This window comes from Protopterus annectens, chromosome 15.part0 (genome assembly GCF_019279795.1).
Source record: "Protopterus annectens isolate FY-2018-M chromosome 15.part0, PAN1.0, whole genome shotgun sequence".
NCBI classification, from domain to species: Eukaryota; Metazoa; Chordata; order Ceratodontiformes; family Protopteridae; genus Protopterus; species Protopterus annectens.
Window position 1 is genome coordinate 500510344 of NC_056749.1, and position 27199 is coordinate 500537542.

The window sequence follows — 27199 nt, forward strand, 5'->3', positions numbered from 1 at the left end:
CCCTCCCCTCTACCAGAAGTGTAACGTCCGGTTTTGTGTCTGCTAAGTAGAGCTCTAGGCTCAATAATGCTAAGTCCAAAATTTCATTTTCTTCATTATCTGTGATTTCATGCACATCCTCTACCTCTTCTATCACATCCTCTACTCCTTCTACCACATTTGCACTTGTCTTTTCTTGTTTATTCCTTTCCAGTGATTCTTGACTACCATATAGTCAGTCCTCACCCTCTTTGTCTTCTGCGATTACCTTTTTATTTTGCCTGCAATCCCTTGCTAAATGTCCCTTTTTCCCGCATTTAAAACATTCACCCCTTTTCTTTCTCTCTTCAAAGTCTTCTGATCGTTTATCAGATTGTTTGTTTCCCTGGGTATTTTTCTTACCCTTCTTCTCAGTTTGTACTACAAAGACTTCTGATCCATCTTCTACTGCAAATACTTGAGTTTTCTTTTTCTTTTTGCTATTAAAATGCCTTTTCGGCATGTCTTGCATATTCAAGTAATGACTGTAATCTACTTGTACAATGATCTACCATGTGCTTTGTAATAAAGCTGCTAATGGGCGCAATACTGCCTTTCGAAAATGCATTCTTTAGCTGCTGCTCATATGGGGAATCATGTGTTTGGTCTTCAGGTACCTGCATTCCACAATGGTTATTAAAACATTCTAATAATCTGGCATAATATCTATCAACAGTTTCACCTTCTTGTTGTATGCATTGATTAATGCAAGTCCAATCAGCCCTAGGCTTCCATTTCTTAGAGGTTTGGTCTGTCAGACATTTCACTCTGTTGTCCAGTTCTGTGTTACTATGTGGGAGTGGTCTAAGCTCTGCGTCACGGTGATTCCAGTTGCTACTGATCATGTGCCAATCTGAACCTACGATTTGTCTGACCACTTTCTCTACTTCCTCTCCATTCAAATGGTAACTTAACCTCATGCCCTGTAAGACTTCTAAGAATTTTCTAAAATTAACTTTTGGATGGGGAATTCCTTCTGTGGCTTTCCAGATGTCTTCCGGTGTCCACGGTCTATATACTAGAAGAGTTGGGTCCTGTCCTGCCTGTCCTGCCTGCGGATTTGGTACTTCTATGAGTGGACATATCTCTTCTTCACTCATAGTTTGTGAATTTTTATTTATTTCATACAATTCAATATCCCCTCTTAAGTTGCGTGCTCGGGACCTGGTCTCGATAGGATCTCTGACAAACGGTTTTGGTTTTGTGGGAACAGCTGGGTATAGCGGAGGTGGATCAGCTTGTCCACTCGCTTCATATTCTGCTAACGGAAGCGGAGGGGGCAGAGGGGCTGTTGCTATTACCAAGTTATTGTCTTCTATATCTAAAAACATTGCTTTTGAATTTTTAATCTTTTGTTCCCTGCGGTTTGTTTCCTCAAGCCACCTGTGTGCCTGAGGGACTCCTAATTGTCGTTGGTTTTTTAGCTGACCTTTCGCGTCTGTTTTAAGTTGTCTAACAAGTTTAATAAGTGAAGGTTTATCTAGATTACCATCAAATTTGTATTTATTAACCCATTTTGTATAATACCTAACATTAACAGCATGCTGTAATTGTATATATTGCACGTCTTCGGTTAAGGGAGGGTCTCGGGAACTTTTTGTGCACTGATTTCCCATGTTGCCTTAGCTAAGTTAGAAATTGTTACGTAACCCTTTTTTATCACGTGGTACCACGACTTACATTTTTCACAGTTTATCTAGGATAACTGCCTACCTATTCTGTTTCCCTGATCTATGACAAAACAGCAATCTTTTTTGTCCCTGATCTGCACATGCAAATCTCCCTGATAAAAACAATAATACTGTAACAAGTCCCTGATCTAAAACAGAAAAAGGTAAATTCCTCCTTACTTGAGCCTCCATGTCTTGATCCCACCGAAACGTTGACTCGTCCTCCGATCACAGATCAGAAACAGTGGCTGGCCTCTTTTGAACGATAATTCAGTCGGAGCTCTTTCAAAGCAGAAGAACCGATGTGGCCTCTTCTCCGTACGGGTTCATGCTACCAGGCGCAATTCTGACCTGAGCTAGAGTGAGAGATATGTTTCCGGTCCGAAGGACCAATCTGTCAAAGGAAAAATATACTTTAAAAATGATCAGTACACGGTAGGTTCAGGTTAAGGCACTTTAATCTTGCAGCAAGGAGACAAAAACGTGCTAATACAGAGTTTGTCTGACTAGAATCAGGAAATGCAAGCATTTTTATACATTTTCTAATAAGACATTGCCTACCGAGCTGACGTAGTAAATCACAAGTTTTAACATCATCATTTCGTAGTGATTGTTTTGTAAAATTCTGCTTGATTATCAATTTTTGTGAGAAACTTCCTAAGAAAAACAACGTGGCCTTGGCTACCACCGGTTAGATATATGCAATGTTACCATTCAAGGTACTATGGCTAATTTGAGCACAAAGCAAGTATAGATTGCAGTTCATTTCTCCAACAATCCTTTGTCTGTTTTATCTCTTCCTTCTGCAGCTGTGCATGTTCTCATACTTCGAACAGAGCTAATTGTTTAAAATCATTACATTATAGAATATGGCATTGTTCATTCATTGCTTCCTGACCTAGTAGATAATCACCTGCTTCTCAAGTACATTTCCAAAAGGCATAAACATGAATTTTGCTGTGCTAGCAGTTACTAGGTCAGAGGGCATCTTGCAAGTTTCAGAAAGCGCACTGCAGTTTCAAAAGCATCTTTTAGTCTCATATAAAATTAAGCTGTATATAAAATAGTGCATATAAAATAGAATGAAAAACGTGTTAACTCATTTAGTTTCTAGTTAGCATTAAGCACACACATTAATACATATTTTCTGACACTTACCTAAGCACAGACTTTGAGAAACTAAATAAGTATGCTACAAAATGGTTGTGACAATTTAAATTTAAAATTTTGTTGTGTTACATCGGTTATAACAATTAATAGGGACAGTGAAAGTTACTGGGAAATGATACAAAAGGAGGACCAAAAAACTATGGCAGTGGTAATTTCCAAAATTCAAAAGGGATAGATTAGAAAGGTTGTTGGATAAAGCAGTTAACACTAATTCTGGAGAGGAGATGGCCCAGATACCAAAAGGCCATATTCCTACTTTCCAGAACCAATGGAAGATTCAAGGTCAATCTTCCATGTAGTTTTGCAGAATAAGGGACAGGGAGATCTTGTTGCTGGACAGAGTAAAGAGGAAGGCAAGAAGTCCAATAAGTGGAATGGAGAGCTTACATTATAAGAAAAGCTCAATATGTAGAGAGGTACAGGAGACATGAATTAACATATTGACTTAGGTGGCAAAAGTGCAATATAATGGAACTGCATATTGAACTTGATAGACATATTACTTAAGCACAAATTCACCCATCATTATCAGTGTATGTATGATAAGTCTAATTTTCAAAGCCTTTGAATCAGCAGCATTAGCATCCTGATTAACACCTAAGGAATAGTATATAGGACCTCCAGTCAAGTATTGATTAGGTGGTTAAGTGAGCACCTCGTCTCATACCTCACACTTGTACCTCATTATGAGGAACATTCCTTATTTTGAGTCTCAAAAAGTCTATGTTCCTCAGTGATCCACACTAAAAGAGTCTATCACACATTCATTGCTAACGACTTTTTAACTAATATCCATAGGTTCATAGGTGTGTACTAGGCTAATGGCCCTGGAGCCTTTACAGAACTTAGCCCAAAAACATTGCCTAGGCACCGTGCCCTCTGAATGATCCCTGGAGTGAACTTTCTGTTACCCATCCACTTGTTGAGATTTCTTTGGAAGAGGGCCAGCGAGGTGCTCTGCTTGACAAGAATGAGAAGCTTATTCCAGGTATGGGAAGTCTTTAGGAGATGAACCTGTTCTTCCAGCATGTTCTGTTAATTGTGGTAATGAGGTTGTGATCTCTGGAGCGTGTGGTGCGGGGGGGTGGGGGATTGGGATTTCTTTAGGTGTAGCATTTCAAGTAGGGCTGGATCTGACATGGCTTTGTAAGCCAATCAGAGATCACCTCTAAGTAGACGATAAGAGACTGAGAACAGCTGATGTTTCTTGAGTCTGTCCATGTAGGACATGTGTTTAAGGCCTAGGATCCTTTTTGTGAGGTACTTTTATGGCCTGTCCAGCTGTTATAGGTGTCTGGTTAGGTACATGCCAAACAGGGCATTATATTCAATGATTGATCTAAAGAGGCATGAGTAGAGAGGGATAATGACTTCTTTCTTCCTGGATGTGAAAACTTTGGTTATAAGATGTGCCATGTAGAAGGACTTTCTGACCACAGTGGCAATGTGGTGGTTGAAGGTGAGGTGGCTGTCGACCTGGTTGCCCAGATCTCTTTGGCCCCTTCAGTGTTCATTGGGCTCCCATTAAAGTGGTAATTCATGGGAACTGTGTTTTTTCCAAAGGAGATCATGACGCATTTTTTGGCATTAAGCTTCAGGCTATGGTTCTGACACCAGTCATTGTTCTCAGACAGGCCCTTTTGTAGAATGTCTGCATCACTTTTGGAGTTGATTATGACTCCTAGCTTGCAGTCATCAGCAAACTTGGTTAGTCAAAGTCCTTCTGTGTTGCCCTGGACTTTTGAGAAGTAGATGCCAAACAGGAGCTGGTCCTGGACCAAGCCTAGTGGGACTCCACTTGTGACTGGTCGACAGTCTGACTTGTAATCTGCAAATTTCACTCTGTGGGTCCTGTCTATGAGCCAATTTGCAACCCACCTAGTGATATAAGGATTGATGCCTAGTTTGGTGAGTTTATCAATGATACCTGAGTGAGGAATGGTATTAAAGGCCCTAGCCAGGTCAAGGTAGGCTGTATGCACTGCCTTACCCTCATCCACAGCCTTGGTGACTGAGTCGAAGAAGTCAACCAGGTTCAGCAGGCAGGATCTTCCCTTGACAAAGCCAAACTGTGTGGGGTCAAGTGTTTGGAGATTGCCTATGTCTTTGTTAAGCAAGTCCATGATGATGCACTCCATAGCTTTGCATACCATACTCGTCAGGCTAATGGGGCGATAGCTCCCAGGGTCTGTATTTGCTCATCCCTTTATGGAGCGGGATGACTGCAGTCATGTACACATGTAGACTGTATGCACTGCCTTACAATCATCCACAGCCTTGGTGACTGCCTCAAAGAAGTCAACCATGTTCAGCAGGCAGGATTTCCCCTTGACAAAGCCAAACTATGTAGGGTCAAGAGTTTGGGGATTGCCTATATCTTTATTAAGCAGGTCTATGATGATGCACTCCAAAACTTTGCATACAAGGCTCGTCAGGTTAATGGGGCAATAGTTCCCAGGGTCTATAGTTGCTTCCCCCTTTATGGAGTGGGATAACTGTAGCAGTGTGCCATTCAGTAGGACATAGTCTAACGTAAGTCTGTGATTGAATAGGGCACAGAGATATGGTGCCAGTTTATTTTGTAGCTTGTGTAGGACACAGCCATGGTAGATAATCCTGAATTATAAACACAAAAACTAAAAAGAAAATAGAGTAGCAGCCTTCAACACTTAAACCAGAACTAATTTGAGCAGTTCAAAAGGCCTCAAAGAACCACACTCCAAAGATATAAATACAGCTTTTATTTTCACATAAACACTCGGATAAATACGTTTTCGTCCACAGACTTCATCAGATGAATTAAACAGAACAAAAAGAAAAACAGTCCTCTTATACCAGTGATGAGTTTTTGAATTCATCAATCAACAATCAACATCAATTGAAATCATGAATATTCATAGAACTCTGTCACCATTTACTCAAAACACTACAGCTAAGAATCACTTCTAAACACAGTCTGTAACATAAACATAGAATTGTATCTAACATCTAAAATCCTTTAGTCAAAAGACTGCTCTTGAATTTAAATAGAATTACAAAAACTGTTGGAAAAAGACTAATAAAAAATGTATTTCAGAAAATACAGTTTTAAAACACAGATTAAAAGAGGTTCACAAAATAGAGGATTGGCTCCATCTGACCAAAAGGCAAACTACACTTACAAGGTAATTTAAAAACCTAATGTCCCTTGTGCATAGGATAATTTAGTCCTCTGACAACAAAGTTATATTTTGATATGTGATGTACATAAACACACAAAAAATCTTTTGGTATGAGAAAAAGAGAAGAAAAAACTTCTATATTATTCTATATTATAATTTTGCCGCCCGTAATTTCCAAAGGGGTGCAATGGAAATATTCTCATTAAGTCTACTAGCATCCAGGGAAACCTGCCAGAACAACTCTCTATATTCCAAGCAGATTTCCCAAGGACCACCCCAGACATCATCAGAGACTTTCTCAAGAACAAAAAATAGAAATTTTGCATCACTACAAGATAATGTGTGTTTGTACAAGGCGTTCCTTTCATTATTAGTCCTAATATTGTACATGTGTTTGTATATACGCCTTTTGAGCTTCCGCTCAGTTTTGCCTATGTAGAAGGCTGGGCAGGAAACACATGTAACTAGATAACCCTAATAGTGTTACAATTTGAGAAAGCCTGTCTGCTTATTTCTCTACATCTGCACTCCAAGTTTACAGAACCAATGTTCAAAATGTAAGAACATTGTGAGCAGGCACTACATTTAAAAGTGCATTTTCTTTTGAGATTCCCCTTGGTGGGTGCTTTAATCCACTCAAAAAGTTCTTTCAGATTTCTTCCTTTTTTATAGGTACTTTTCATGGAGTATTTTTAAAAACGGAGCAGGTCAGTAAATACCTTAAACCTGTACCATTCTCTCCTAATAATTTCACCTACCAACTTAGAATCCTGGTTGAACTCTATAACAAGTGCTTTCCTTGGGGCATCTTCGTCATTGCCAATATCATTTTTTGTGCTATTCACACTTGATGTGAACCTAGTGCCAAGAAGGGGACCATATTTTGTCTTCCTTAAATACTTTATATCAGTATTAATCTCTTTCAGTAGTGAAAAGGGATAGCCTCTGTCCCTAAATAACTTCTCTAAAAATCCACCTCATTGTCAAAATCTGAATCCAGGTATGTCATCCTACTTGCCCTGATGAGTTGTCCTCTATAAATATTCTTTTTCTAAAAGTAAGGGTGGGAACTATGGAAATGTAACTATGAGTTTGTAAAGGTTTCCTTATGGAAAACCTTAGATTTTAGATTTTAATCCTGTAGGAACCTTTTCTATTGTCCCCTGTTTAAACAGTCCCTCAGGTATTGATTGTCAATACCAGGGGCTTTGTATTTACTCATAAATCATACTTACTGGCCTTCCCCATTTTGAAAAATACCCCATGAAAATTACCTATAAAAAGAAATCTATAAGAACTTTTTGAGGGGGTCAAAGCACCTACCAAGGGGAATCTTAAAAGAAGAGGCTCTTTTAAATGTGGTGCTTGCTCACAATGTTGTTACATTTTGAACATTGGTTCTGTAAACCTGGAGTGCAGGGGGACAGAAATAAGTGGACAGATTTTCTCAAATTGTAGCACTGCTGGGGTTGTTTATCTAGTTACATGTGTTGCCTGCCCAGCCTTCTATGTAGGCAAAACTGAACTGAAGCTCAAAAGGCATATACACGAACACATGTACGATATTAGGATGAATAATGAAAGGAATGCCTTGTGAAAACACACATTATCTTGTAGTGATGCACAATTTCTATTTTTTGTTCTTGTGAAAGTCTCTAATGATGTCTGGGGTGGTCCTTGGGAAACCCGCTTGGAATATAGAGAGTTGTTCTGGCAGGTTTCCGTGGATGCTACCGCACGGACTTAATGAGAATATTTGTTGTCAGAAATCTAAAAAAGATCTAAATTCTCCCCTGCAGAAGGGATATTAGGTTTTTAAATTACTTTGTAAGTGTAGTTTTTCTTTTGGTCACCAGATGGAGACAATCCTGTATTTTGTGAACCTCTTTTAAACTGTTTTAAAACTGTACTTTCTGATAAACATTTTTTAATAGTCTTTTTCTAGCAGTTTTTGTAATTCTGTAGTGTTTTGATTAAATGGTGATTGTTGATTGGTGAATTCAAAAACTCATCATTGGAGATGAGGGCTGTTTTTCTGTTTGTTCTGTTTAATTAATCTGATAAAGTCTGTGGACGAAAACGTATTTATCTGAGCATTTATGTGAAAATAAAAGTTGTATTTATATCTTTTCGGGCGTCTTTGGAGTGTGGTTCTTCGAGGCCTTCTGAAATGCTTAGAATTAATCCTGAATTATAAAACATTCATTTGATGAATTAATGCAAGTGTAAAGTAAAACATTTAACCATCCTTTGAGCTTCCTAATTGAAGTTGTTAGTAAGCTCTCATAAAGTGATCCACATTTTACCCATTTGCTCCACCTTCTGATAGGTAGTATTCCACATTTTGCCCATTTGTTCCACATTATGGTAGGTAATGTTTCACATTTTCCCATTTGTTCCACATTCTGGTAGGTAGTGTTCCATATCTTGCCCATTTGTTCCACATTATGATATGTAGTGTTCCACATTTTGCCCATTTGTTCCACATTATGGTAGGTAGTGTTCCACATTTTGCCCATTTGTTCCATGTTGTGATAGGTAGTATTCCATATTTTGCCCATTTGTTTCATGTTGTGATAGGTAGTGTTCCACATTTTGCCCATTGGTTCCACATTGTGTTAGGTAGTGTTCCACATTTTTCCCATTTGTTCCACATTCTAGTAGGTAGTTTTCCAAACTTTGGAGACATTAGGTTGAGAGCTATGCCAGTGCCCCATGGAAAAAGTAATATAAGCAGACATTATTCACATAACAACGTGATTATATAGCCCTGTTACATTACACTTACATTAACTTAGGTGTGAGGCGAAATGTCTGTTACAGACTGAAGGAATCCTTTCCTTGTAGACTTGAAGATAATTTTGTTTTCACAGAGAGGTGGGTAATGTGAAAAGATCTGTGTGAAATGATACCAGACAATGAAACTAGTTTATATTTAAGAAAAATTTGGAAAGATGGATTTATCTATTTATAGAAGGGAAGAACAGCTGAAGCTTAGGTCTAGTAAGTTATATAATACAAGCAGATTACACAGACAATTTTTTTCCTTCAATCATTGGATATATGTATGTATGAATGTACTCAGAAAATGATCATTCCATGAATTTAGTTTTATATAGCAATTACAGTGTTTTTCTACATAATGGTATTTCACTCACTGACATCATTTTAACATTAGTAAATGCATGCTGAGTATGGAATGTTAAAGCAGAAGAGATGAGTATCATATGCTGCTTATGGAATGGGAGTATGAAGAGGTCATATGGGTTACATAACTTCCCCCTTTACTTTTCTGTATTCTTACCATTTCCCCTGTATGCCCGAGGGCTACCCTTGTACTTACCCAGTCTGGCCACTAGGTGGCACTGTCCAGCTCCTATCTACACCTCAATGCATGTTAGCAATACTGTTAACTTAACTCTGCCCCGTACCCAGCCCTAAAATCGGCTAATATTCTATTAATCTACCACTGCCCCGTAGAGCCTCTAGCTCCAGTGAACCTTCTGCTTCCTTTTAACTCACATACATAGTGCCTATCCTGTATTCTCCTTACCTCAGATCTGTTCTCTGCTTCACTGATACACTTTCTGCTGTCTTCTTCTTCCTCCTCATTGGTGCTACCTGCTCTGTTCGCCCTGTGGGCTCACTCTGCTCCCCTACCCTGCCCCCCAATTCCCACATGCCCCCAGCACTCCTACCTTTATTCTGCCCTTTCTCTACCCACTCAGCTTAATTACCCAATAATAGCTCTTCCCTCCTTACCTCGCCTCCTTTCACCCATCCCACTTAAATGCATCACTCTCTCTAACACTGCATCAATTAAAGTCCCCTCCATCTTTCTTATTATACAAAGATAACCCTTCTCTCTTTTTCTACCCCCTCTTACTTCAAAGCCACTTCCCTCCCTCAAATGTATACCCATTAAACTACCTTTGTTTAGATATGCTCATCTTAATTCTCCTCACCTTCCAGGCCCCCTTCTTTCTCCTTGTATTCCTAATTCTCCTATGCTATGCCAGCTCATATTCCTCCAACCCTCCTCCAATCTTACCTTCATCTCAAACTACCACACAAACCCTCCTTCACCCTCAGTCATATACTCATTTCCATTTTATCTCCTCTTTCCTAATTCAGCCTAACCCTCTGCACCTATTCTATCCTAAAATCATCTCCACCACAGCTAAGATACTTATACCAAAACTAATGCTAGATCAGCCTAAACTCTTAAAATTCAAACTCTAATACTTGAAAGTTATTTCCTTCAATAACCTAGTCTTAGCTGGAGACATTCATCCCAACCCCGGACCTAGTCCCCCCACAACGAACACCTACTCCCCCCCACCTCCCTCTAACCCTTCCTCCCCCCACAACACTCTTAAATTCTTTACAATCAATGCCCAGAGTCTCAGTAATAAAGTACACCAATTCCAAGCCAGGCTAAGCCATAACCAACCCAACATCATAGCCATCTCCAAAACCTGGCTCAAACCCAATATCTCTGACTCTGAAATCCTACCCACAGGATTTCACACTCTCAGAAGTGACTGCTTAAATAAAAAAGGTGGCGGCACTGCCTTATCTATTCCAGTCTTCTTACCTTAATTCTCCTTCAAATTCCAATTCCTCGATTCAGTAATACTGAACTAACAGTTGGTCTACTAAAATTAATAATCACAAGAACATCTGCATCATTGCCCTATATATCTTACCTGGTTACAACATCTCTGGCCTCGAAGATATTCTTCTATGGGCCTCAACTGAAATCAACTATGAAGCTTACATACTAGGTAATGTAAATATTGACTGGAATAAAATCAATAGTCCCTCACCCTCCCTATCCATTAACCTATATAACTTTATTCAAGTAATCCTCTTCTATCACCCGACCCAACAAAACAAATCCCCCAGGATCCATTCTTGACTGGATCTTAGTCACCCATCCAAATAAAATAACCAACTCTGGCACTATTGCAGATACCATTAGCAACTACCATCCCAGCTTTCATTCATTGTTCAACTACCTCTACCCCACATCAGCATCAATATATTCTCACTCGCAACCTTAGCAGATTCATCCTCAAAACTTTCTCTAACATTCTCAAACAAATGAACTGGCACATTATAAATACATTTCCTCTTGACAAAACCATAGACCACTTCAATTCTGTCTTCCAAGACACTCTAAACTCCCTAGCCCCACTAAGAAACAAAAGGATAAAAACTATTATTGCTCCTTGGCTACCCAAAGAAACAAAACAAATTATGCATCAAAGGGACAAATCCAGGAAGCTTTACCAAAAGAATAAACTGCCCAGAACCCTGCTCCAATACACACAACTCTGTAACCTTGCATAACACCAAATCAACAAGGACAAAAAATCCTACTATACTAAGTTCCAGTCCAACAATACTAAAAACCCCAAGCAATTCTGGAACTCTGTAAACTCACTTCTCAACCCAGGCTCCAAGAATAACCCCTGTTCTGATCCAAGTAAATCTGACCTCGAATTAGCCTCCCAATCTAACTCATTTTTTATAGAAACCATTTCTGACCTGATCAAGACTTTTCCCGACAATAATCCACCTGTCCTATATTCTTCTCCTTCTAAGCTCCCTGATAACTTTCCCTCATGTTTTAGCTCAAACCTGTCTCTACTATTTTTATAAAAAGACTTCTATCCAAACTTAAACCTTGCTCCAATGTTCCTGATAACATTCCCTCCTCCTTCCTAAAATGTGCTGCTGGTATAGCACTCCCAATCAGCATCATTATCAATAGATCTATAAAGGAATCCTATGTCCCTAAACTCTGGTGTTCAGCCTTTATTCTTCCTCTCCATAAAGGAGGCAAAAAAACTAACATGTCAAACTTCTGCCCCATTGCTCTTCTCTCACCAATCTCCAAAATCCTAGAAAAATGTGTCCACCTCCAACTTATGCCTTTTCTGACCCAAAACCAACTTCTTACCCCCTACCCAGCATGGTTTCTGCCCAGGCCATAGCACTATAACTGCACTACTCTCCTTCTTAACTGCCAATCAAGCCCGAGATTCAGGACATTTAGTATCTACAGTTCTCCTTGATCTCTCTAAAGCATTCAATATTGTTTCCCATAAACACCTTCTCTATCATCTCTCAAACCTATATTTCTCCCAAAACACTTTATCATGGTTCTCTAGTTACCTGTCAAACAGAACCCAGGCTGTTAAATGGAAGAATGCCATCTCTTCCTTCTTACCCACCCCAACTGGCATACCACAGGGGTCCATCCTCAGACCTATGCTTTTTAACTTCTTTATCAATAATTTTCACTCTGCTATTCCTGACGCCAAAGTCATTCAATTTGCAGGTGACTCAACTTTAGTCTGCACTGCCTCAAACCTCCCTGAACTGCTGACTAAAACCCAAACTGCTTTCTCAACTACTGAGAACTGGATGTGCCAAAATCACCTCTCTCTCTCAATGCAAATAAATCTAAAATACTACAATTCCCTCCCTCAAAAACTTTCTCTTTTGACAAATATGCCTTTAAAGTCCTTAGCCAAACCAACTTGCCTTTAGAAGTGGTTCTTTTTGCCAAACTTCTTGGCATTACTGTAGACGAACACCTCAAGTTTGATATCCATATTTAACAAAATATAAAGAAAACCCACCAAACGTTAGGTATGCTTTACAGGAACAATCTCTTTCTCTCCAACTCTACTAGGCATACTCTGGCCACTACTTATCTTCTTCCTTCCTTATTATAAGGTGCCCCTCTCCTAACTAACCTGTCCTCCTCCATCACCTCCAAACTAGAAAACTGTTATAATAAAATCTCTAAATTTGCCACCAAATCCAAAAATCCTACCCATCACTGCCTTACCCTTCAATCTCTGAATTGGCTAGAACTTACAACTTACCTAGACTACTTCCAACTTACCACTGCACACAGACTTGTATTTCACCCAACAAAATGTCCTGCTCTAACAAACATCCTACCCCCTTACAGCCCTAATAGAACTCTCAGATCTGAACACCAAAACTTAATTACTATCCACAAACCTAAATGACCTGCTGGCCAACTTCTCCTTTCTTTCTCACTAGGCAAGAAATGGAATTTTCTCCCTTCCACACTAAGGACAACATTAAACTCAGAAAATGTCAAAACCCAGCTATTCACATACCTGTCATCCAAATGGAAATTTACCTGCTTTCACGCTACCTAATTCTGTTTTAAGTAAATGCCCTGGGGAGGATTTTCTTCCTGGTTTCCTCAGCTCTCTATAACTCCCATAGCTATTTCCTAAGAGTTTACCCAAGCTCTCTGCAACTCCTATAGCTATTCCACACATGATTTCAACTTTGTTGTTGTGTTGTGTCTTTCGACTTTTCCCGGTTAGGGGTCACCACAGCGGAACTCCGGTCCGCTCATGATTGGCAGTAGATTTTTACGTGCTGGCTTACTGGGCCTAATGCACAACCTTCAACGAAGGAACGCCCATTCACACATGTCGCCACACAGAAAATGCTCTAACTGAGAATCGAACGGGCAACGTCTAACTGTGAGGCGACAATGCTACCGCAGCACCACTACTGCAGTAAATACTGTAAATAGCCTCTTACTTTAAATGAATGTATGTAAAGTGCTTCCTTACTTTAAATGTAAGACTGTATGTCTAAATGAATCTGTACAGTATAACACATATGATGTATCACAATGAACATTGTTGCTGAGGCTTGATATTGAATGTACATTTTTGTCGCCTGTACTTTTAACTGTATCATTTATAGACTTGTATCTTTACTGTATTTTGTCTTATGGAGCTTTTCTCCCCGGGCCTCCACTGAAAACGGGCCCTTTGGGCCCAGTGGACTTCCCCGGTAATCAAACTGGATATAACTAAATAAATAAATAAATATGTTTGTTTAGTTGGATTTGGTAATGATTAGTAGTTGAACATCTGTTTATTTGTATATTTTGGCTTGATTTAGTCCAGGTTTCTTTGCCTTAAGGATAAGGAAAATTTCTCCCATAAAATTAAGTAGCCTCTGGGTAAGTATACTTATAAAAGTGGGGGTATCAGAGGCACATCCTCTAAATGGAGTGGGGGGAGCCTTGCCCCTCTGAAAATTATTTTGCATGTTTTTGGTTGTTGGTGATGTTTTCAAGTGCTGACTTTACTTTTCTGATGTTTCTTGAGTAATCACATTAACTTTAATTAGTTAAAATGAATCAAACATCTTGGCTGTCTCTATTTTGGAAGAACATTCCTATTTCAGGGCTAATCTACCCCTGAACATGACTTTCCTGTTTTTTGGAGGTTTGTCATGGTTTCAGGCTTGATTTGCCCTCTCACAGAATTCTCTGAATCACCCCTCAACACATGGTATTTTCAAAGCTGTCAAGTACAGAGAAACCACGCTACATGACCAAACTACTAGTTGCACCAATAATTTAAAAGTGCACACACCTTACATTTCCCTTTTGAAAATAAAAATTAAATGACCTTGTGTGGTCGACTTCACATTACAGTTCATTAAAGTCTACATATTTTACACAATCTCTTTAAAAATGTCAGTATATCTACCATCATTTTGTTATTTAGATGCGTATTTCTGCATAGTATATCACATTCTTATTGTAAGTGGGAAGAGTTATATACTACTTGGTGTTCAAGTTTTCTATTACTTAGATGTCCAGATTTCTGGCTAGATGTTCTCTCTTTTCAAGAGCCTCTGTACCTGGTTTCAGCTTCTGCAGGTTGAGCGGTATGGAACGAATGGGATCGCCAAGCATTACAGAGGGCAGGATTTCATGATTATCAATCTGACGACATTTAAACTTTCAAATTATGAATATAGCATCAACATTTAAGTTAGTTCTTTTTATTAGTAAATATTTAGAACACTGTATAACACCTTTATTTACAAGCATGACTAAATCTCTATGATATTTAATATGATAAAGCCTCTCAATGAAAATAACTACATTGCTAGAAAGTGTTGGCCTTTGGAATGCTAAAGAAATTACTTTACACACGCATTACTGGCCAAATCTTGGTTAAATAGCTGCAGCCCTTTCAAAATTACAAAACACAAAAGCATTTTACAATATAGTTCAGCTTCAGATAAATCTGATATTTCATAGGCAACCCATTTTCTGGTGAATGTTCTGGTGTCAGTGTTACTAAGAAAGTTAACCTAATTCTTTTAATCTCCAAAACTTGCGAGTAGTACTAAAGATTCATCTTTCAAGAAATTTGTTACCCCTTATTAGCTGAATATGCATTATAAACATTTACCAACAATGCAATAACTTGGGGGTTATAACTGTAATATGACTTGATACAGAGATGCTTCCCAACAGGCCTAGCAGCACAACATGTAATCTCAGTTTCTCCATATTTGCAGATTTGATTTGACAGTAAGAAATTGAAAAAAAAATCAAATGTTTCTAACGAATGAAAAAATATTTCTCACAAAAATATTTACAAGTTTGAAGCACTTCATCAAATATAACTTTTGTACCAATTCATGTCATCACCTTGCTGCTAATATATTTTAATCCTGAATTTTCACAAGTTCAGAGAAAAAGAATTGTGATTCTAAATTATGCCATGTACATCTGTTTTATATAACTGTATAGTCTCTATGTTATTGCCTATTTCTGGCCAAAGTATAGCTGTCATATTCTCTACATATAAGTTTTTAGCATAACGCTTAAAAGGATTTTATCTGATAATCTCTCATAGCGCTCTAGTTTGCCATGTAAAAATGCTGCTTCAGAAATGGCGTCTGCATTCTACTACAGTCACTTACAAAAGTCATAATTCATAAGTATGTCATCTTTGATAATGTAATACTCAATGTGTATTCCTATGTTTCAGAAGAACTGGATTTACACTTTTGGTAACATGAAATTATTTGCATATTCTTACTAAAGTATGTGTAGAAGTTTTTTTTTTTTTTAAACAAGAAACATCTTTATTGAAATATCATTTATTAGAGTCAATCATACATTTATATAAATGAAAACAAACCATACTGATATATTTTCAGATGCAAAATTATAGACCACATGCACACTTCTATAGTCACTGTTAGTCAGACATCACATAGCTCATACAATTCCTGTCTTTCCTTAACCTTATTCCTCTTCCAAAGCATTGTTAGCCCCCCTCTTTTTATAGCTATTTTGCTCCTACCCTTTTCTAAAGATCCCACTTCCAGTCCTTTTATATCTGTTATTGTATTCATTACTTCTAGAATGGTTGGTTTCGACTTTGATTTCCATTTTCTAGTAATTGCTTTTTGGCAGCCACCAGAATTAAACTCAGCAATGCCTTAAGTATGTCTAAACAATTCTGATTCTGTATCACAGCTCAAAAAATAATTTCTTTAGTTACATCAATTTTCTTACCTAGTATTTCTGACAGAGTAGTCTGCAGGGAATTTTTAAAGTCTACCAGCTCATTACACTCACAGAAAATATGTTCCCAGTTACTTCCTTCTTTCCCATCACACCTCCAGTATTTGAAATCTACTTGAGGACAATTTATTGGACAAAAAAAAACACAGATATCAATGAAATCCCTTGAAAAACACAAAGAAAGAGCCGCAAAATAACAAAGAAAAAATGTTTTAATGGTACATTCCAGTACCTTGGCTAAATGCCTTCAAGGAATAAAATTTCACCACAATGAACCTTGTAAATACAAGTGTTAATAAATACAATTAAGTGCAATCAATTGCAAATTAATAAAACAAATGAGAAAACACACAATCCATTGCAAATACATTCAAAAATAAAAATACCTAACCAAAATACAAATAACCATCTTTAAGAATATTTTGAAACTACACTTAATGCAAATTAATGCTAGTTAAATTAGTACACATAAGTTAAATAATCAAATTAACTTCTAAATTCATACCCCTTGACTAGAGTGTCCCATAATTCAAAATAAATGTACTTTCCATTTCTAATTACTTACCAATAAAATCACCCGCACTGTCTAGACTAGGACATACTAAAATACTAAAAAAGAAACTCATCAGAGCCACCATGAGCGCTATGGAAATGTTCTGCTATGGGGCTATCCTGGCAATGGTTGTGAATGTCCCCTAAATGTTCCAGTATCAGTGTCTTAACCATATGTTTTGTTTGCCTTATGTACCACTTTGTTGGTGTACACCCACAACCTACTGCATAAACAACCCCAGAAGAAACACAAGTAAACATTTCCATAGACTTAAAAATTCTCTCATTGATCTTTCTGCCAGAGATATTCAGAATACATTTACACAGTCTGCATTTACCACAGGGAAAAGAACTACCTTGGTATTCCACTCCTTTCTGAACTTATGGTCTAACGATTCTTTCAAGTTGCAAAATCTAGTATAAGAAAAAGTCACCCTTCTGGGGAATAACTTTCCTAAGTTATCATCCTGGCTGACTACAGGCCACAACTCATTCATCAATTTTCACAAAATATGTGAAAATTGTGAAAACTTAGTGACAAAATAAATCTTTTCCTCAGAGGTTTCTTCCTCTTTTTGGTATATTGACTTCTCAGATTGATTACCTGCTCACCTCACCATACTTTGACCCATTTTCAACTAACTTTGAGACTTTTCTAACATGTCAAAAGGATACTCTCTATTAAGCAATCTTTGAAATTCTCCATATGGTAAAGAACTCAATATGTGAGGAGGATGCATACTAACGATTCTTTCAAGTTGCAAAATCTAGTATAAGAAAAAGTCACCCTTCTGGGGAATAATTTTCCTAAGTTATCATCCTGGCTGACTACAGGCCACAACTCATTCATCAATCTTATAGGTGAGGACAATACAGTGCAACAGCAATACAAACCATATAAAAAAGGAATAAGGTTAAGGATAAGAGACCTTGGGACACAGGTGGACAGTAGTCTCTCCTTTGATAATCACATTGCCACAGTGGTCAGGAAATCCTTCTACATGGCACACCTCATCACAAAAGGTTTCTCATCCAGAAAAAAAGAGGTCATTGTTCCCCTCTACGCATCACTCATTAGACCCATTATAGAGTACAACGCCCCTTTTGGTATGTACCTCACAAGATATCTACAACAACTGGAAATGCTGCAAAAATACCTCACAAAGAGGATTACTGGCCTCAAACAGATGCCTTACGCAGACCGTCTCAAAAAACTTCAGCTTTACTCCGTCGCATATTGCTTACTCAGAGGCGATCTCTGCCTAACATACAAAGCTATGTCAAACCCAGAGCTGATGGACATGCTCCACTTAAAGAAATCCCAATCCCTCTGAGCTACACGCTCTAGGGACCTAAACCTTGTCACCGCAATAAACAGAACATGCTGGAGCTGGGGCAGATTCCTGTCCCAGAGACTTTCCATACTCTGGAACAGACTACCTACCTATGTCAAACAGAGCTCCTCATTAGCACTCTTCAAGAAAAATCTTGATGATTGGATGGGAGATAGGAAATTCACCCCAGGGATCACTTCTGTGTTTCTGCTTGACAGGGGCACAGGAAAATAATTTTCTTGGGTGGCGAAAGCCAGGGTACCTTTTTGGCTAGGCATGCATAGGCCCTAGGGCCAATAGCCTAGTACCTACATATGAACCTATGAACCTACTCAGATGCAAGAAATTATTTACTGAAGTCACTTTTCTATATGGTTTGTATTGCTATTGCACTGTATTGTCCTCATATATATATATATATATATATATATATATATATATATATATATATCTATATATATCTATATATATATATATATATATATATATATATGGTTCCCTATCAGAAGCCTGAAACACTATAAGCTTGAAAATCAAAATCCCGAAACCAAAAGGCTGAAAATTCAAAATCCCGAAAACCCAAAATCCTGAAACTCAAAATCCTGAAAACACAAATAATGCTAATATGTCACTATAAAGACACTAATATCTACCAACTGACCCTGACCCTAACCCTAACCCTAAGGTCCGTCAATATTGCACACTCGCCTGACCCGCGCCCTAACCCTAACTCACTTAAACCGCCCCTAAATCCAATATTTGTCACTATTGCATACATGCCTAACCTGCGCCCTAACCCTAACTCACTTAAACCGCCCCTAACCCTAACATAAAACCAACCGCACACTCATCTGAACCCAACGCATGACGTAACACCACATGGCTAACAATAGCAAAGCCACAATGACATCAGTATGTCCATTTTGTGTTTTCAGGATTTTGAGTTTCAGGATTTTGGGTTTTCGGGATTTTGAATTTTCAGGCTTTTGGTTTCAGGATTTTGATTTTCAAGCTTATAGTGTTTCAGGCTTCTGATAGGGAACTATATATATATATATATATATATATATATATATATATATATATATATATATATATATATATATATATACACACACACACACATATATATATATATATATATATATATATATATATATATATATATATATATACTTCTGCATCCCAAAACTGTATAACCTTTTTATCTGTTTTATTCTGAAATTTCACCTTTACAAACAAAAATCATTTCATTGTGCTTATATACTACAGCATTCTTAGAAAAAAAGTCAGTTTGATATAAGAATTGATTCTCAAAATATGCCATAAAATAATGGCATAGGAGGGAACAAAGGAGCTTCCCATAAGTGTCCCTTCCTTTTGTAGAAAGAATTCCTTCTCAAATATAAAATAGTTATGTATGAGGCAAAATTCAAACAGCTGCATCAAAAAAGCAGTGTGTGGTCCCTCAGCAAACATTCTTTCAACTGCTTCCAACCTTCAATGAATTTTAATATTTGTATACAAGACTTTAATGTCAACCATGGCCCAAAACAAATCATCGGACCATTCTAACCCCCTCACAATTTTATAGAATTCCACTGTGTTACTAATGTATAGAGGAATTGTATGTAAATATTTTTTAAGTAGGTTTCCAACAGGATATCTACATTTTGTAGATAATAGTTGACACCTGCCACAGTAGGTCTTCCTGGGGGTTCCCAAATGTTTTTGTGTAACTTGGGAGTAACATAAAAAATGGGGTCTTTAAGATGTGTTATAAACGCCTTTTAATGTCTACAGAAGTAAAGAATCCTAACCTTTGCCCCTTTCCTGAATATCCAATAACTTGGTATTATAATGACCTAGAGGATTTCTAGACTTTTTTTTGGGAATCTTTAACATTTAACTATAGGTCAAACCCAGTCTTTCGATACCTTTCTTAAGATATCACTACCCAGTTACCTCCCTTATCAGTTTGGCGAAAGATATACTTTTGACCTAGATTCTTAAGTTCTTTGACAGCCAACCACTTATTTTTATTCTAATTGAATTGTTTTTTTTGACCTCACAAACTTATAATATTGAAGTTCCACTTATTTTCAGAGAATCCTTTTAAAACATAAAATTAATGCAGAGCTTTTAGGAGGCATAACTCTACTAGCATTAGGAAAATTATGGACATTCAGTTTCCCATAGCCTGTATAAAAAATATCTTCACCAAACAACGTCCCATTAAAAGTTTCACAGACCGAAGGAGGATCATGACACTATAAATATACGTCTCACTGAACCAATCCATGTATGGGTACATAGTTTACAGCTATTGCCTTTGTTTTATCTTCATTAATGTTGAACCTTGAAAAAGATTTGAAATTGTCTCAGAGTGTTTCACAACACTGAAATGTTTTTTTACTGGTTTTATCAAGTACAAATCAGTATCATCTGTAAATAAAGTCAACTTTTCTTGATTACTAATTATATCCTTTAATTTGTGAGTCCCTTGTGTTCTTAGCTAATGGTTATAAGCATAAAGCAAATAAAAAAGAGAAATGAGGACACCCCTGCCTGGTTCTTCTGTTGAACCAGAAATGGACCTCCCACTTTAATTTTCACCTCCGATCCCTGATATATCATCCTAATTAACGTTATTACTTTCTGATGGAATGCAAATGCTTCCATTGCCTATTCAGAAAATTCCAGCATACTTTGTCAAATGCTTTCTCTGCATCAAGACCTACCAATAACGGTATTTTCTTACATTCTGCTTTTGTCTGTATCATTATTTTTCTGTTAATGTTGTTAATTGTTTGCCTTCCCTCTACAAAACCACATTTATCTGTAGCTATCGATTTCAGTATAACCTTTGCAATTCTTTTAGCTATTGTACATATAAACACTTTTTATAATCATGGTTTACATTGAATATAGGCCATTGTGATACTGGATCTGATGGAACTTTACCATCTTTATCAATGACAACCACCACACCTTTCTTCCAGGATGTTGTTGCTTCCCCTCCTTTTAAAATGCTGTTAAGAAAACCATCCAGATCTGTTATCACTTTTTTCCATTCTAGCTTCTAACTTCCACAGGAATACCATCTATTTCTGGAGACTTTCCAGTAGATTGGTAATAAATCACCATTTTTTATCTCATCTCCTCTCCTCTGATCCTAACCATTCAAAATTGAACCTCATTTACATCTAACCTTGGAGTATTTAATTCTTCCATAAACATTTCCATTTGAACTTTTGCTTGATTTCCACAGGTCAATGCTTTATAAAGATTTTCATAACATTTGTGAACTATTTCTAATACCTCTACAGGATCTCTGGTTATTTTCCTTGTTATAGGCCCCCAAGCTCGGCAACAACCCTTTCTACTTTCTGTTGCTTGAGCTGCTGTCCTAAAAGCTTTTGTGCAAAGGAGTTATTATCTGAAACAGATGCTTAATAGCAATCTTTCTAAACTCATGCATATTATCGAGGTAGCCCCTTATTTTTTCTTTAAAATTCTGCAGTTGTGCTGCCTCTTGTTCTGTGAGATTCCCCCTATTCTGCAACACATTAACCTTTGTCAATCCCCCTACATAATCGTTGTTACTTCTTAACCATACCTATTATTTCTAAAATATTTTTAAACTCAACTTTCATTTTACCCTATTCCCTAGCTATATTTTCTAAAGAAATACCTATTTTCCCTAATAACTCCTGAATAATTTCCTTTACCCAGTCCTTAAATTCCTCTCTGTTTAACAGATATGTGGAGAAGCATTGCTATCCCATTTTTATTTCATTACCCTGCATTTTTATTTCAGTTATTATTGGTACGTGATCTTAAATACTTATAGGTTGCATATCAAAACTTTCAAAGGAATGCACATGTTCCTATGAAATATAATTTCTGTCTAGGCCAGCCCACTTTTTGGACCTTGGGGAATAAGCTCCTACTAGTGAATTCACATTTTGCATACCAAATATTTTCATAAATTTCTGCCAGAATCTACCCTCTTTTATTATATTTTCCGTTCTAGGCCCCCCAGATACATCTTCACTGTTGCAAATCAAATTCCAGTCTCCTATTCGTTTTCCAGGAGCTCAGCAAAGCTTGGAGTCCTACCCTCTATTCCAAAAGTGTTTTACTTGTATCCACTGCCATCCAACAAAGTTAAATACCTTTGATTGCTTAATCACACTTAAGTTACTTTGAGTGATCACTACTGTTTCCTGCCAATATGCATGAATGTCCCTGTTTTTCTCTTCCTCTCACACTTACTGCTCTAAGACTGTCTTGAAAATGTCTTCAGCAAGGAATTTCCAGCTATTTTTTAAGTGGTTTGTGTTAGCATTGCAATTGTGGGTCTGTTATACTGTGTTTTTGTTTTACGAGGACTTGGTTTATTCAGCTTGTGGCAGGAAGTGTTTGTCTCCTCTACCTGAGTTGAGAAATACACAGAAGGACTTGCACTTTAGTTATTTTATTGGCCAGAGGCCTCATTAGTTAGTTTTCTGTTTTTTTCTGTGCTGTTATAAATGTGCATTTGTGTGGGTTAACAGTGCCTTGTACAGTAGCAAATGCCTATATAGAATGGTTCATAAAATTGTACTTGTAAAGTTGCAATATAGAGCAAATACCTTGTGTGCTACCAAGGTTCTACCAGATAGTTGGGAGTCAAGTGGCAATACCTACAGATTTTGTTGAATTCAGTATTGTGTAAATATTAAAGTTAGTAGACTTTATTACTGTTTAGTAGAATCTGCTCCAAAAAAGCACCCTTAATAGCCTTCTAATCCCAATACACCACCCCCTTGTAGATCATAAATCAAAGGACTAGACAATATGGTTGTGCAATTTCCTAACTTCTCTGTAGCCAGCTTGGTTGAAATAGGGCATCTTGTAGCAATTGTTTCATATTTACTGACAAACATTTAATTCTTAAAGAAGCAGACACACTATGTGAGAGGTGTACATACACAATGACACCGAAGGCTATACACTCACATACAAGTACTTATCACATTGTCAAAACTGTGCACACAGCACCCACTTTACATAGTATACAACACACACACACACACATAGATTAACATATGCTGAAGTACTTAAGTGCAATCTTCCTAAACAACAAAGATGGCCTAGACCACCAGTTGTCAGAACAATGCCTCAGCAAGCCCAAATCGCTTAGAAAAAAAAACACCTAACACCACACATACTGTCACTTTCAGTGGAGCCCCAAACACTAAGCCCTTAAGACAAGCAAGGAGATCTTCCAGGACTCCCATCAAAGAGGACTCCATTGTATACTATACGGATACCCCTATAACCAAGCTGAACAAGGAGAGAAGAAAAGTGTTAGTTGCTGATCTGACATAGCAAAATGAAGTCAACGGAATCTCAAGGTGTTACTACTCAATGCCAACAGCCTAAATAAAAACAAACAAAAAAAAACACTTTCTCCAAGCCCTCCTCATACTCAAGAATATAGACATCTGTACAGTTACTGAGACATGGTTTAAAGCAGCAGAGAGTACCCCCAGCAGTGCAAGAGTTCAGTGCCTTCCTCACTTTTAGACCAGTAGCTGCACAGACAAGGACTAAAGGAGGAGGTGTCTCAATACACATCATACCTACAGGGTGTTCAAATAGGATGGCATGCTGGAATTCCTCCATGTGCAGATCACCATAGGCATAATCCAGTACCGTATCCTAGCCAGCTATAGGTCAGTTTCCATGTTCCAAAACAGTCACAGTGCATACTTGACCTACTGGAGACACTCACCATCCAACCTAATACTATACTCATAGGAGACTTTAACTACCCATCTATAGTTTTGAAATCTTACTCAGCCTGAAATACACAGGCACAGAGATACCTGGACTTCATAAATACAAACCCTCTTAACCAAATAAACCTACCTGACAGAGGCTCCAACATACTGGATCTTGTCCTTATAAATATAGGATAGCACTGAACCTGCCCTAGAAAAAGTAAGAATAGCACTAAGGAAAATGAAGTCAGAGAAAGCAGCAGACTCAGATGAGGTCAGAGCAGATATGACAAAGATGTTGGGGGAGACGGGAGAAATGGTTCCTGAGGGTAATCATAGCAGTGTGGAGAGAGAGGCATATCCCAGATGACTGGAGAATAAGCATACTCATGCCAGTGTATAAGAACAAAGGGGACATCCACAACTGTGGGCAGTACAGAGGTATCAAACTCCTGTCAGATCTCATGAAAGTTCTGGAGAGGGTGATTGATAAATGGATATGCAGAGTAGTAGAAGGTAAGATGGGAGATGAGCAATTCAGATTCAGATCAGGATGCAGCACAACTGACCTGATGTTTGCAGTAAGACAGATAGTTCAGAAGAAGATAGAGATGAGGAAAGAGTCCGACTTCACATTTCTAGACTTGGAGAAAGGATATGACATGGTCCCAAGAAAGCTGATCTGGGCAATACTGGGATAGTTTGAAGTCCCAGAAAAATTGGTAGACTTAGTGCAGGCTATGTACAAGGACCCACTGACTCAAGTATGAACAGTACTCACCTTCACAGAGGGGTTCCCAGTGGGAGTGGGTGTATACCAGTCTTAAGCTGTGAGCCCACTGCTGTTCATACCGGTGACAGACTACATTAGCAAACAGGTTGGAGGGAACAGATTAACAATGTTCCTGTATGCAGACAATATGACATTACAGACAGACTCTGAGAAGCAATTTCAGCAAAGGATAGAGGGAATGGGATGCAAAACTGAAGGCACATGGGATGAAGCTAAGCACAGATAAGACAGTGGTAATGGCAGCAAAATGCAGCCAACTGGCATAGAGTCTCAGGTATAGTCTATGACAGAAGAATGCCAAAGAAGCTGAAAAGTAAGGTGTTCAAGACAGTGGTGTGGCCAGGTCTACTATATGGTACAGAAACCTGGGCAGTAAAGGCCAAGCAGATGAAGAAGATGGAGGTGATGGAAATGAAGTGCTTGAGAAGGATGGTAGGGTGAACACTGTGAGACAGATGAAGAAATGAGGACATAAGAGCAGAAGCGAAAGTAGCTCAAATTGCAGAAAGAGAGAGAACAGATTATGGTGTTTTGGACGCATGTGCAGAAAAGCAGAAGTCAATTTCATGAAGAAGATTTGGGACAGACAGGAAGAAGGTAAGAGGAAACAAAGATGTCCAGCAAAGATTTGGATGGATTGTGTGAAAGATCTGTGACAGTCAAGCATGAGTGTTAAAGGCAGGAGTGTGGCACTGAATCAAGAGAGACTGCGGCAGTCAGCACAATACCCCGATACCATGTAAAAAATGGGGAAAAGGGGGCTTATGATGAGGATGACTGAACCTGCCTGGATGTCTCATCCTCCCTTGTAAGGTTCAATCATAAAGTTGTCTCCTTCAAAATCAAAATTGACACTCTATCCCAACTAAAACCAGTAACAGTTAGGAACATTTCTAAGTCAAATAACATTTTAAGTGATGGATTGTCAAAATTCACTGCCCAGATAATACAGCAGCCTATGCTGAATTGCTCTCAATAACATTTAAAGCCAGGTCAATGGCTACATAGACCTTGCTGTACTTACCAGAAGTAAGCCCAGGACTAGCCCTAGAAACAAAACAACTTGGTGGCACCCCATTAAACAGGATATATAGCAGAAGGAAAAAGTATGGCAAAAATAAGGAAGGGTAATTCCTATAAATGTAGAAAATCTCTCCTCAAAGTAGATAGGCAACTAAGAGGGGTAATTAGGTCAAGCAAATCCAACTTTGAGATTAAGATATTCTCCCAGGTGAAAGATAACCATAAGGCTTTCTACACCTGTGTCAGAATCTTAAGGACAGCATTCAGCAATGTGATGAACTAGAGGCTAATAACTCACATTCACTGAGCCTCGCGATATAGCAAAGGTAGTAGTAAGCAAACTCATTTCCAACTTTACTACCCCACCCAACCATCACCCCAAGAAACTACCCTCAAGCATAACCCCTCCAACAATAATCAGCGAATATGTACTGCTGTGCTCTCTAAAGCCAGGAACATAACCTCAGTTGTCCCTGATAACATCACAGTATGCCTCCTGAATAGTCTAAAATATGACTTATCAGGACCCCTGGAGTCATTGTTTAACTATAGTCTTACAACAGGCTTTATGTTATGTGAATGGAGGACTGTAACAGTCATCTCCCTTCATAAGGGAAGGCCTTCAACAGATCCTGCAAACTACAGACCCATTAGTCTAACTGGTCTTATTTGCAACGCCATAAAAAAAAAAAATTATGAAAAATGATCAGCAAAGCATTGGAAACCTCCAGTTTGACTTTGTCAAAGAAAGGCCATGCCTATTAAAAGGTTACTAAGGCAACAGATGAGGCAACAATGGTGCATAATGCCTTCCTATATCTGACTAAAGCATTTGATACAATACCCCACTTGGGCATTGTCAGCAAACTTACAGAACTAGGTATAAAACCCTTGCTAACAATCTGGATAGCTAGCTTGCTCACTAATAGAAACCAAGAGGGTAGAATCAGTGAGGTCACCTTCGCAAAGAGGCCGGTCACCAGTGGAGTGCCTCAGGGGTCTGTGTTGGACCCACTCCTCTTTGGTATTAACTTCTCAAAGCCAGTGTCAAAGGCCTTTGGCTGACAACGTTCTCAGATGATTGCAAACTGGGAGCAGTCATTGAATACCTTGAAGATGAGAACACTCTTCAGAAAGATCTAATGCTGACAAATACTTGGTGACAAGGCCATGGCTTAAAATTCAATACCAATAAATGCATTATAGTACCTTTTAGTAAGTCTAGCACCCCTGGTAACTATATCATTAATAAATCATCATTATAAGTTTGTTCACTAGTCATGGATCTAGGAACCA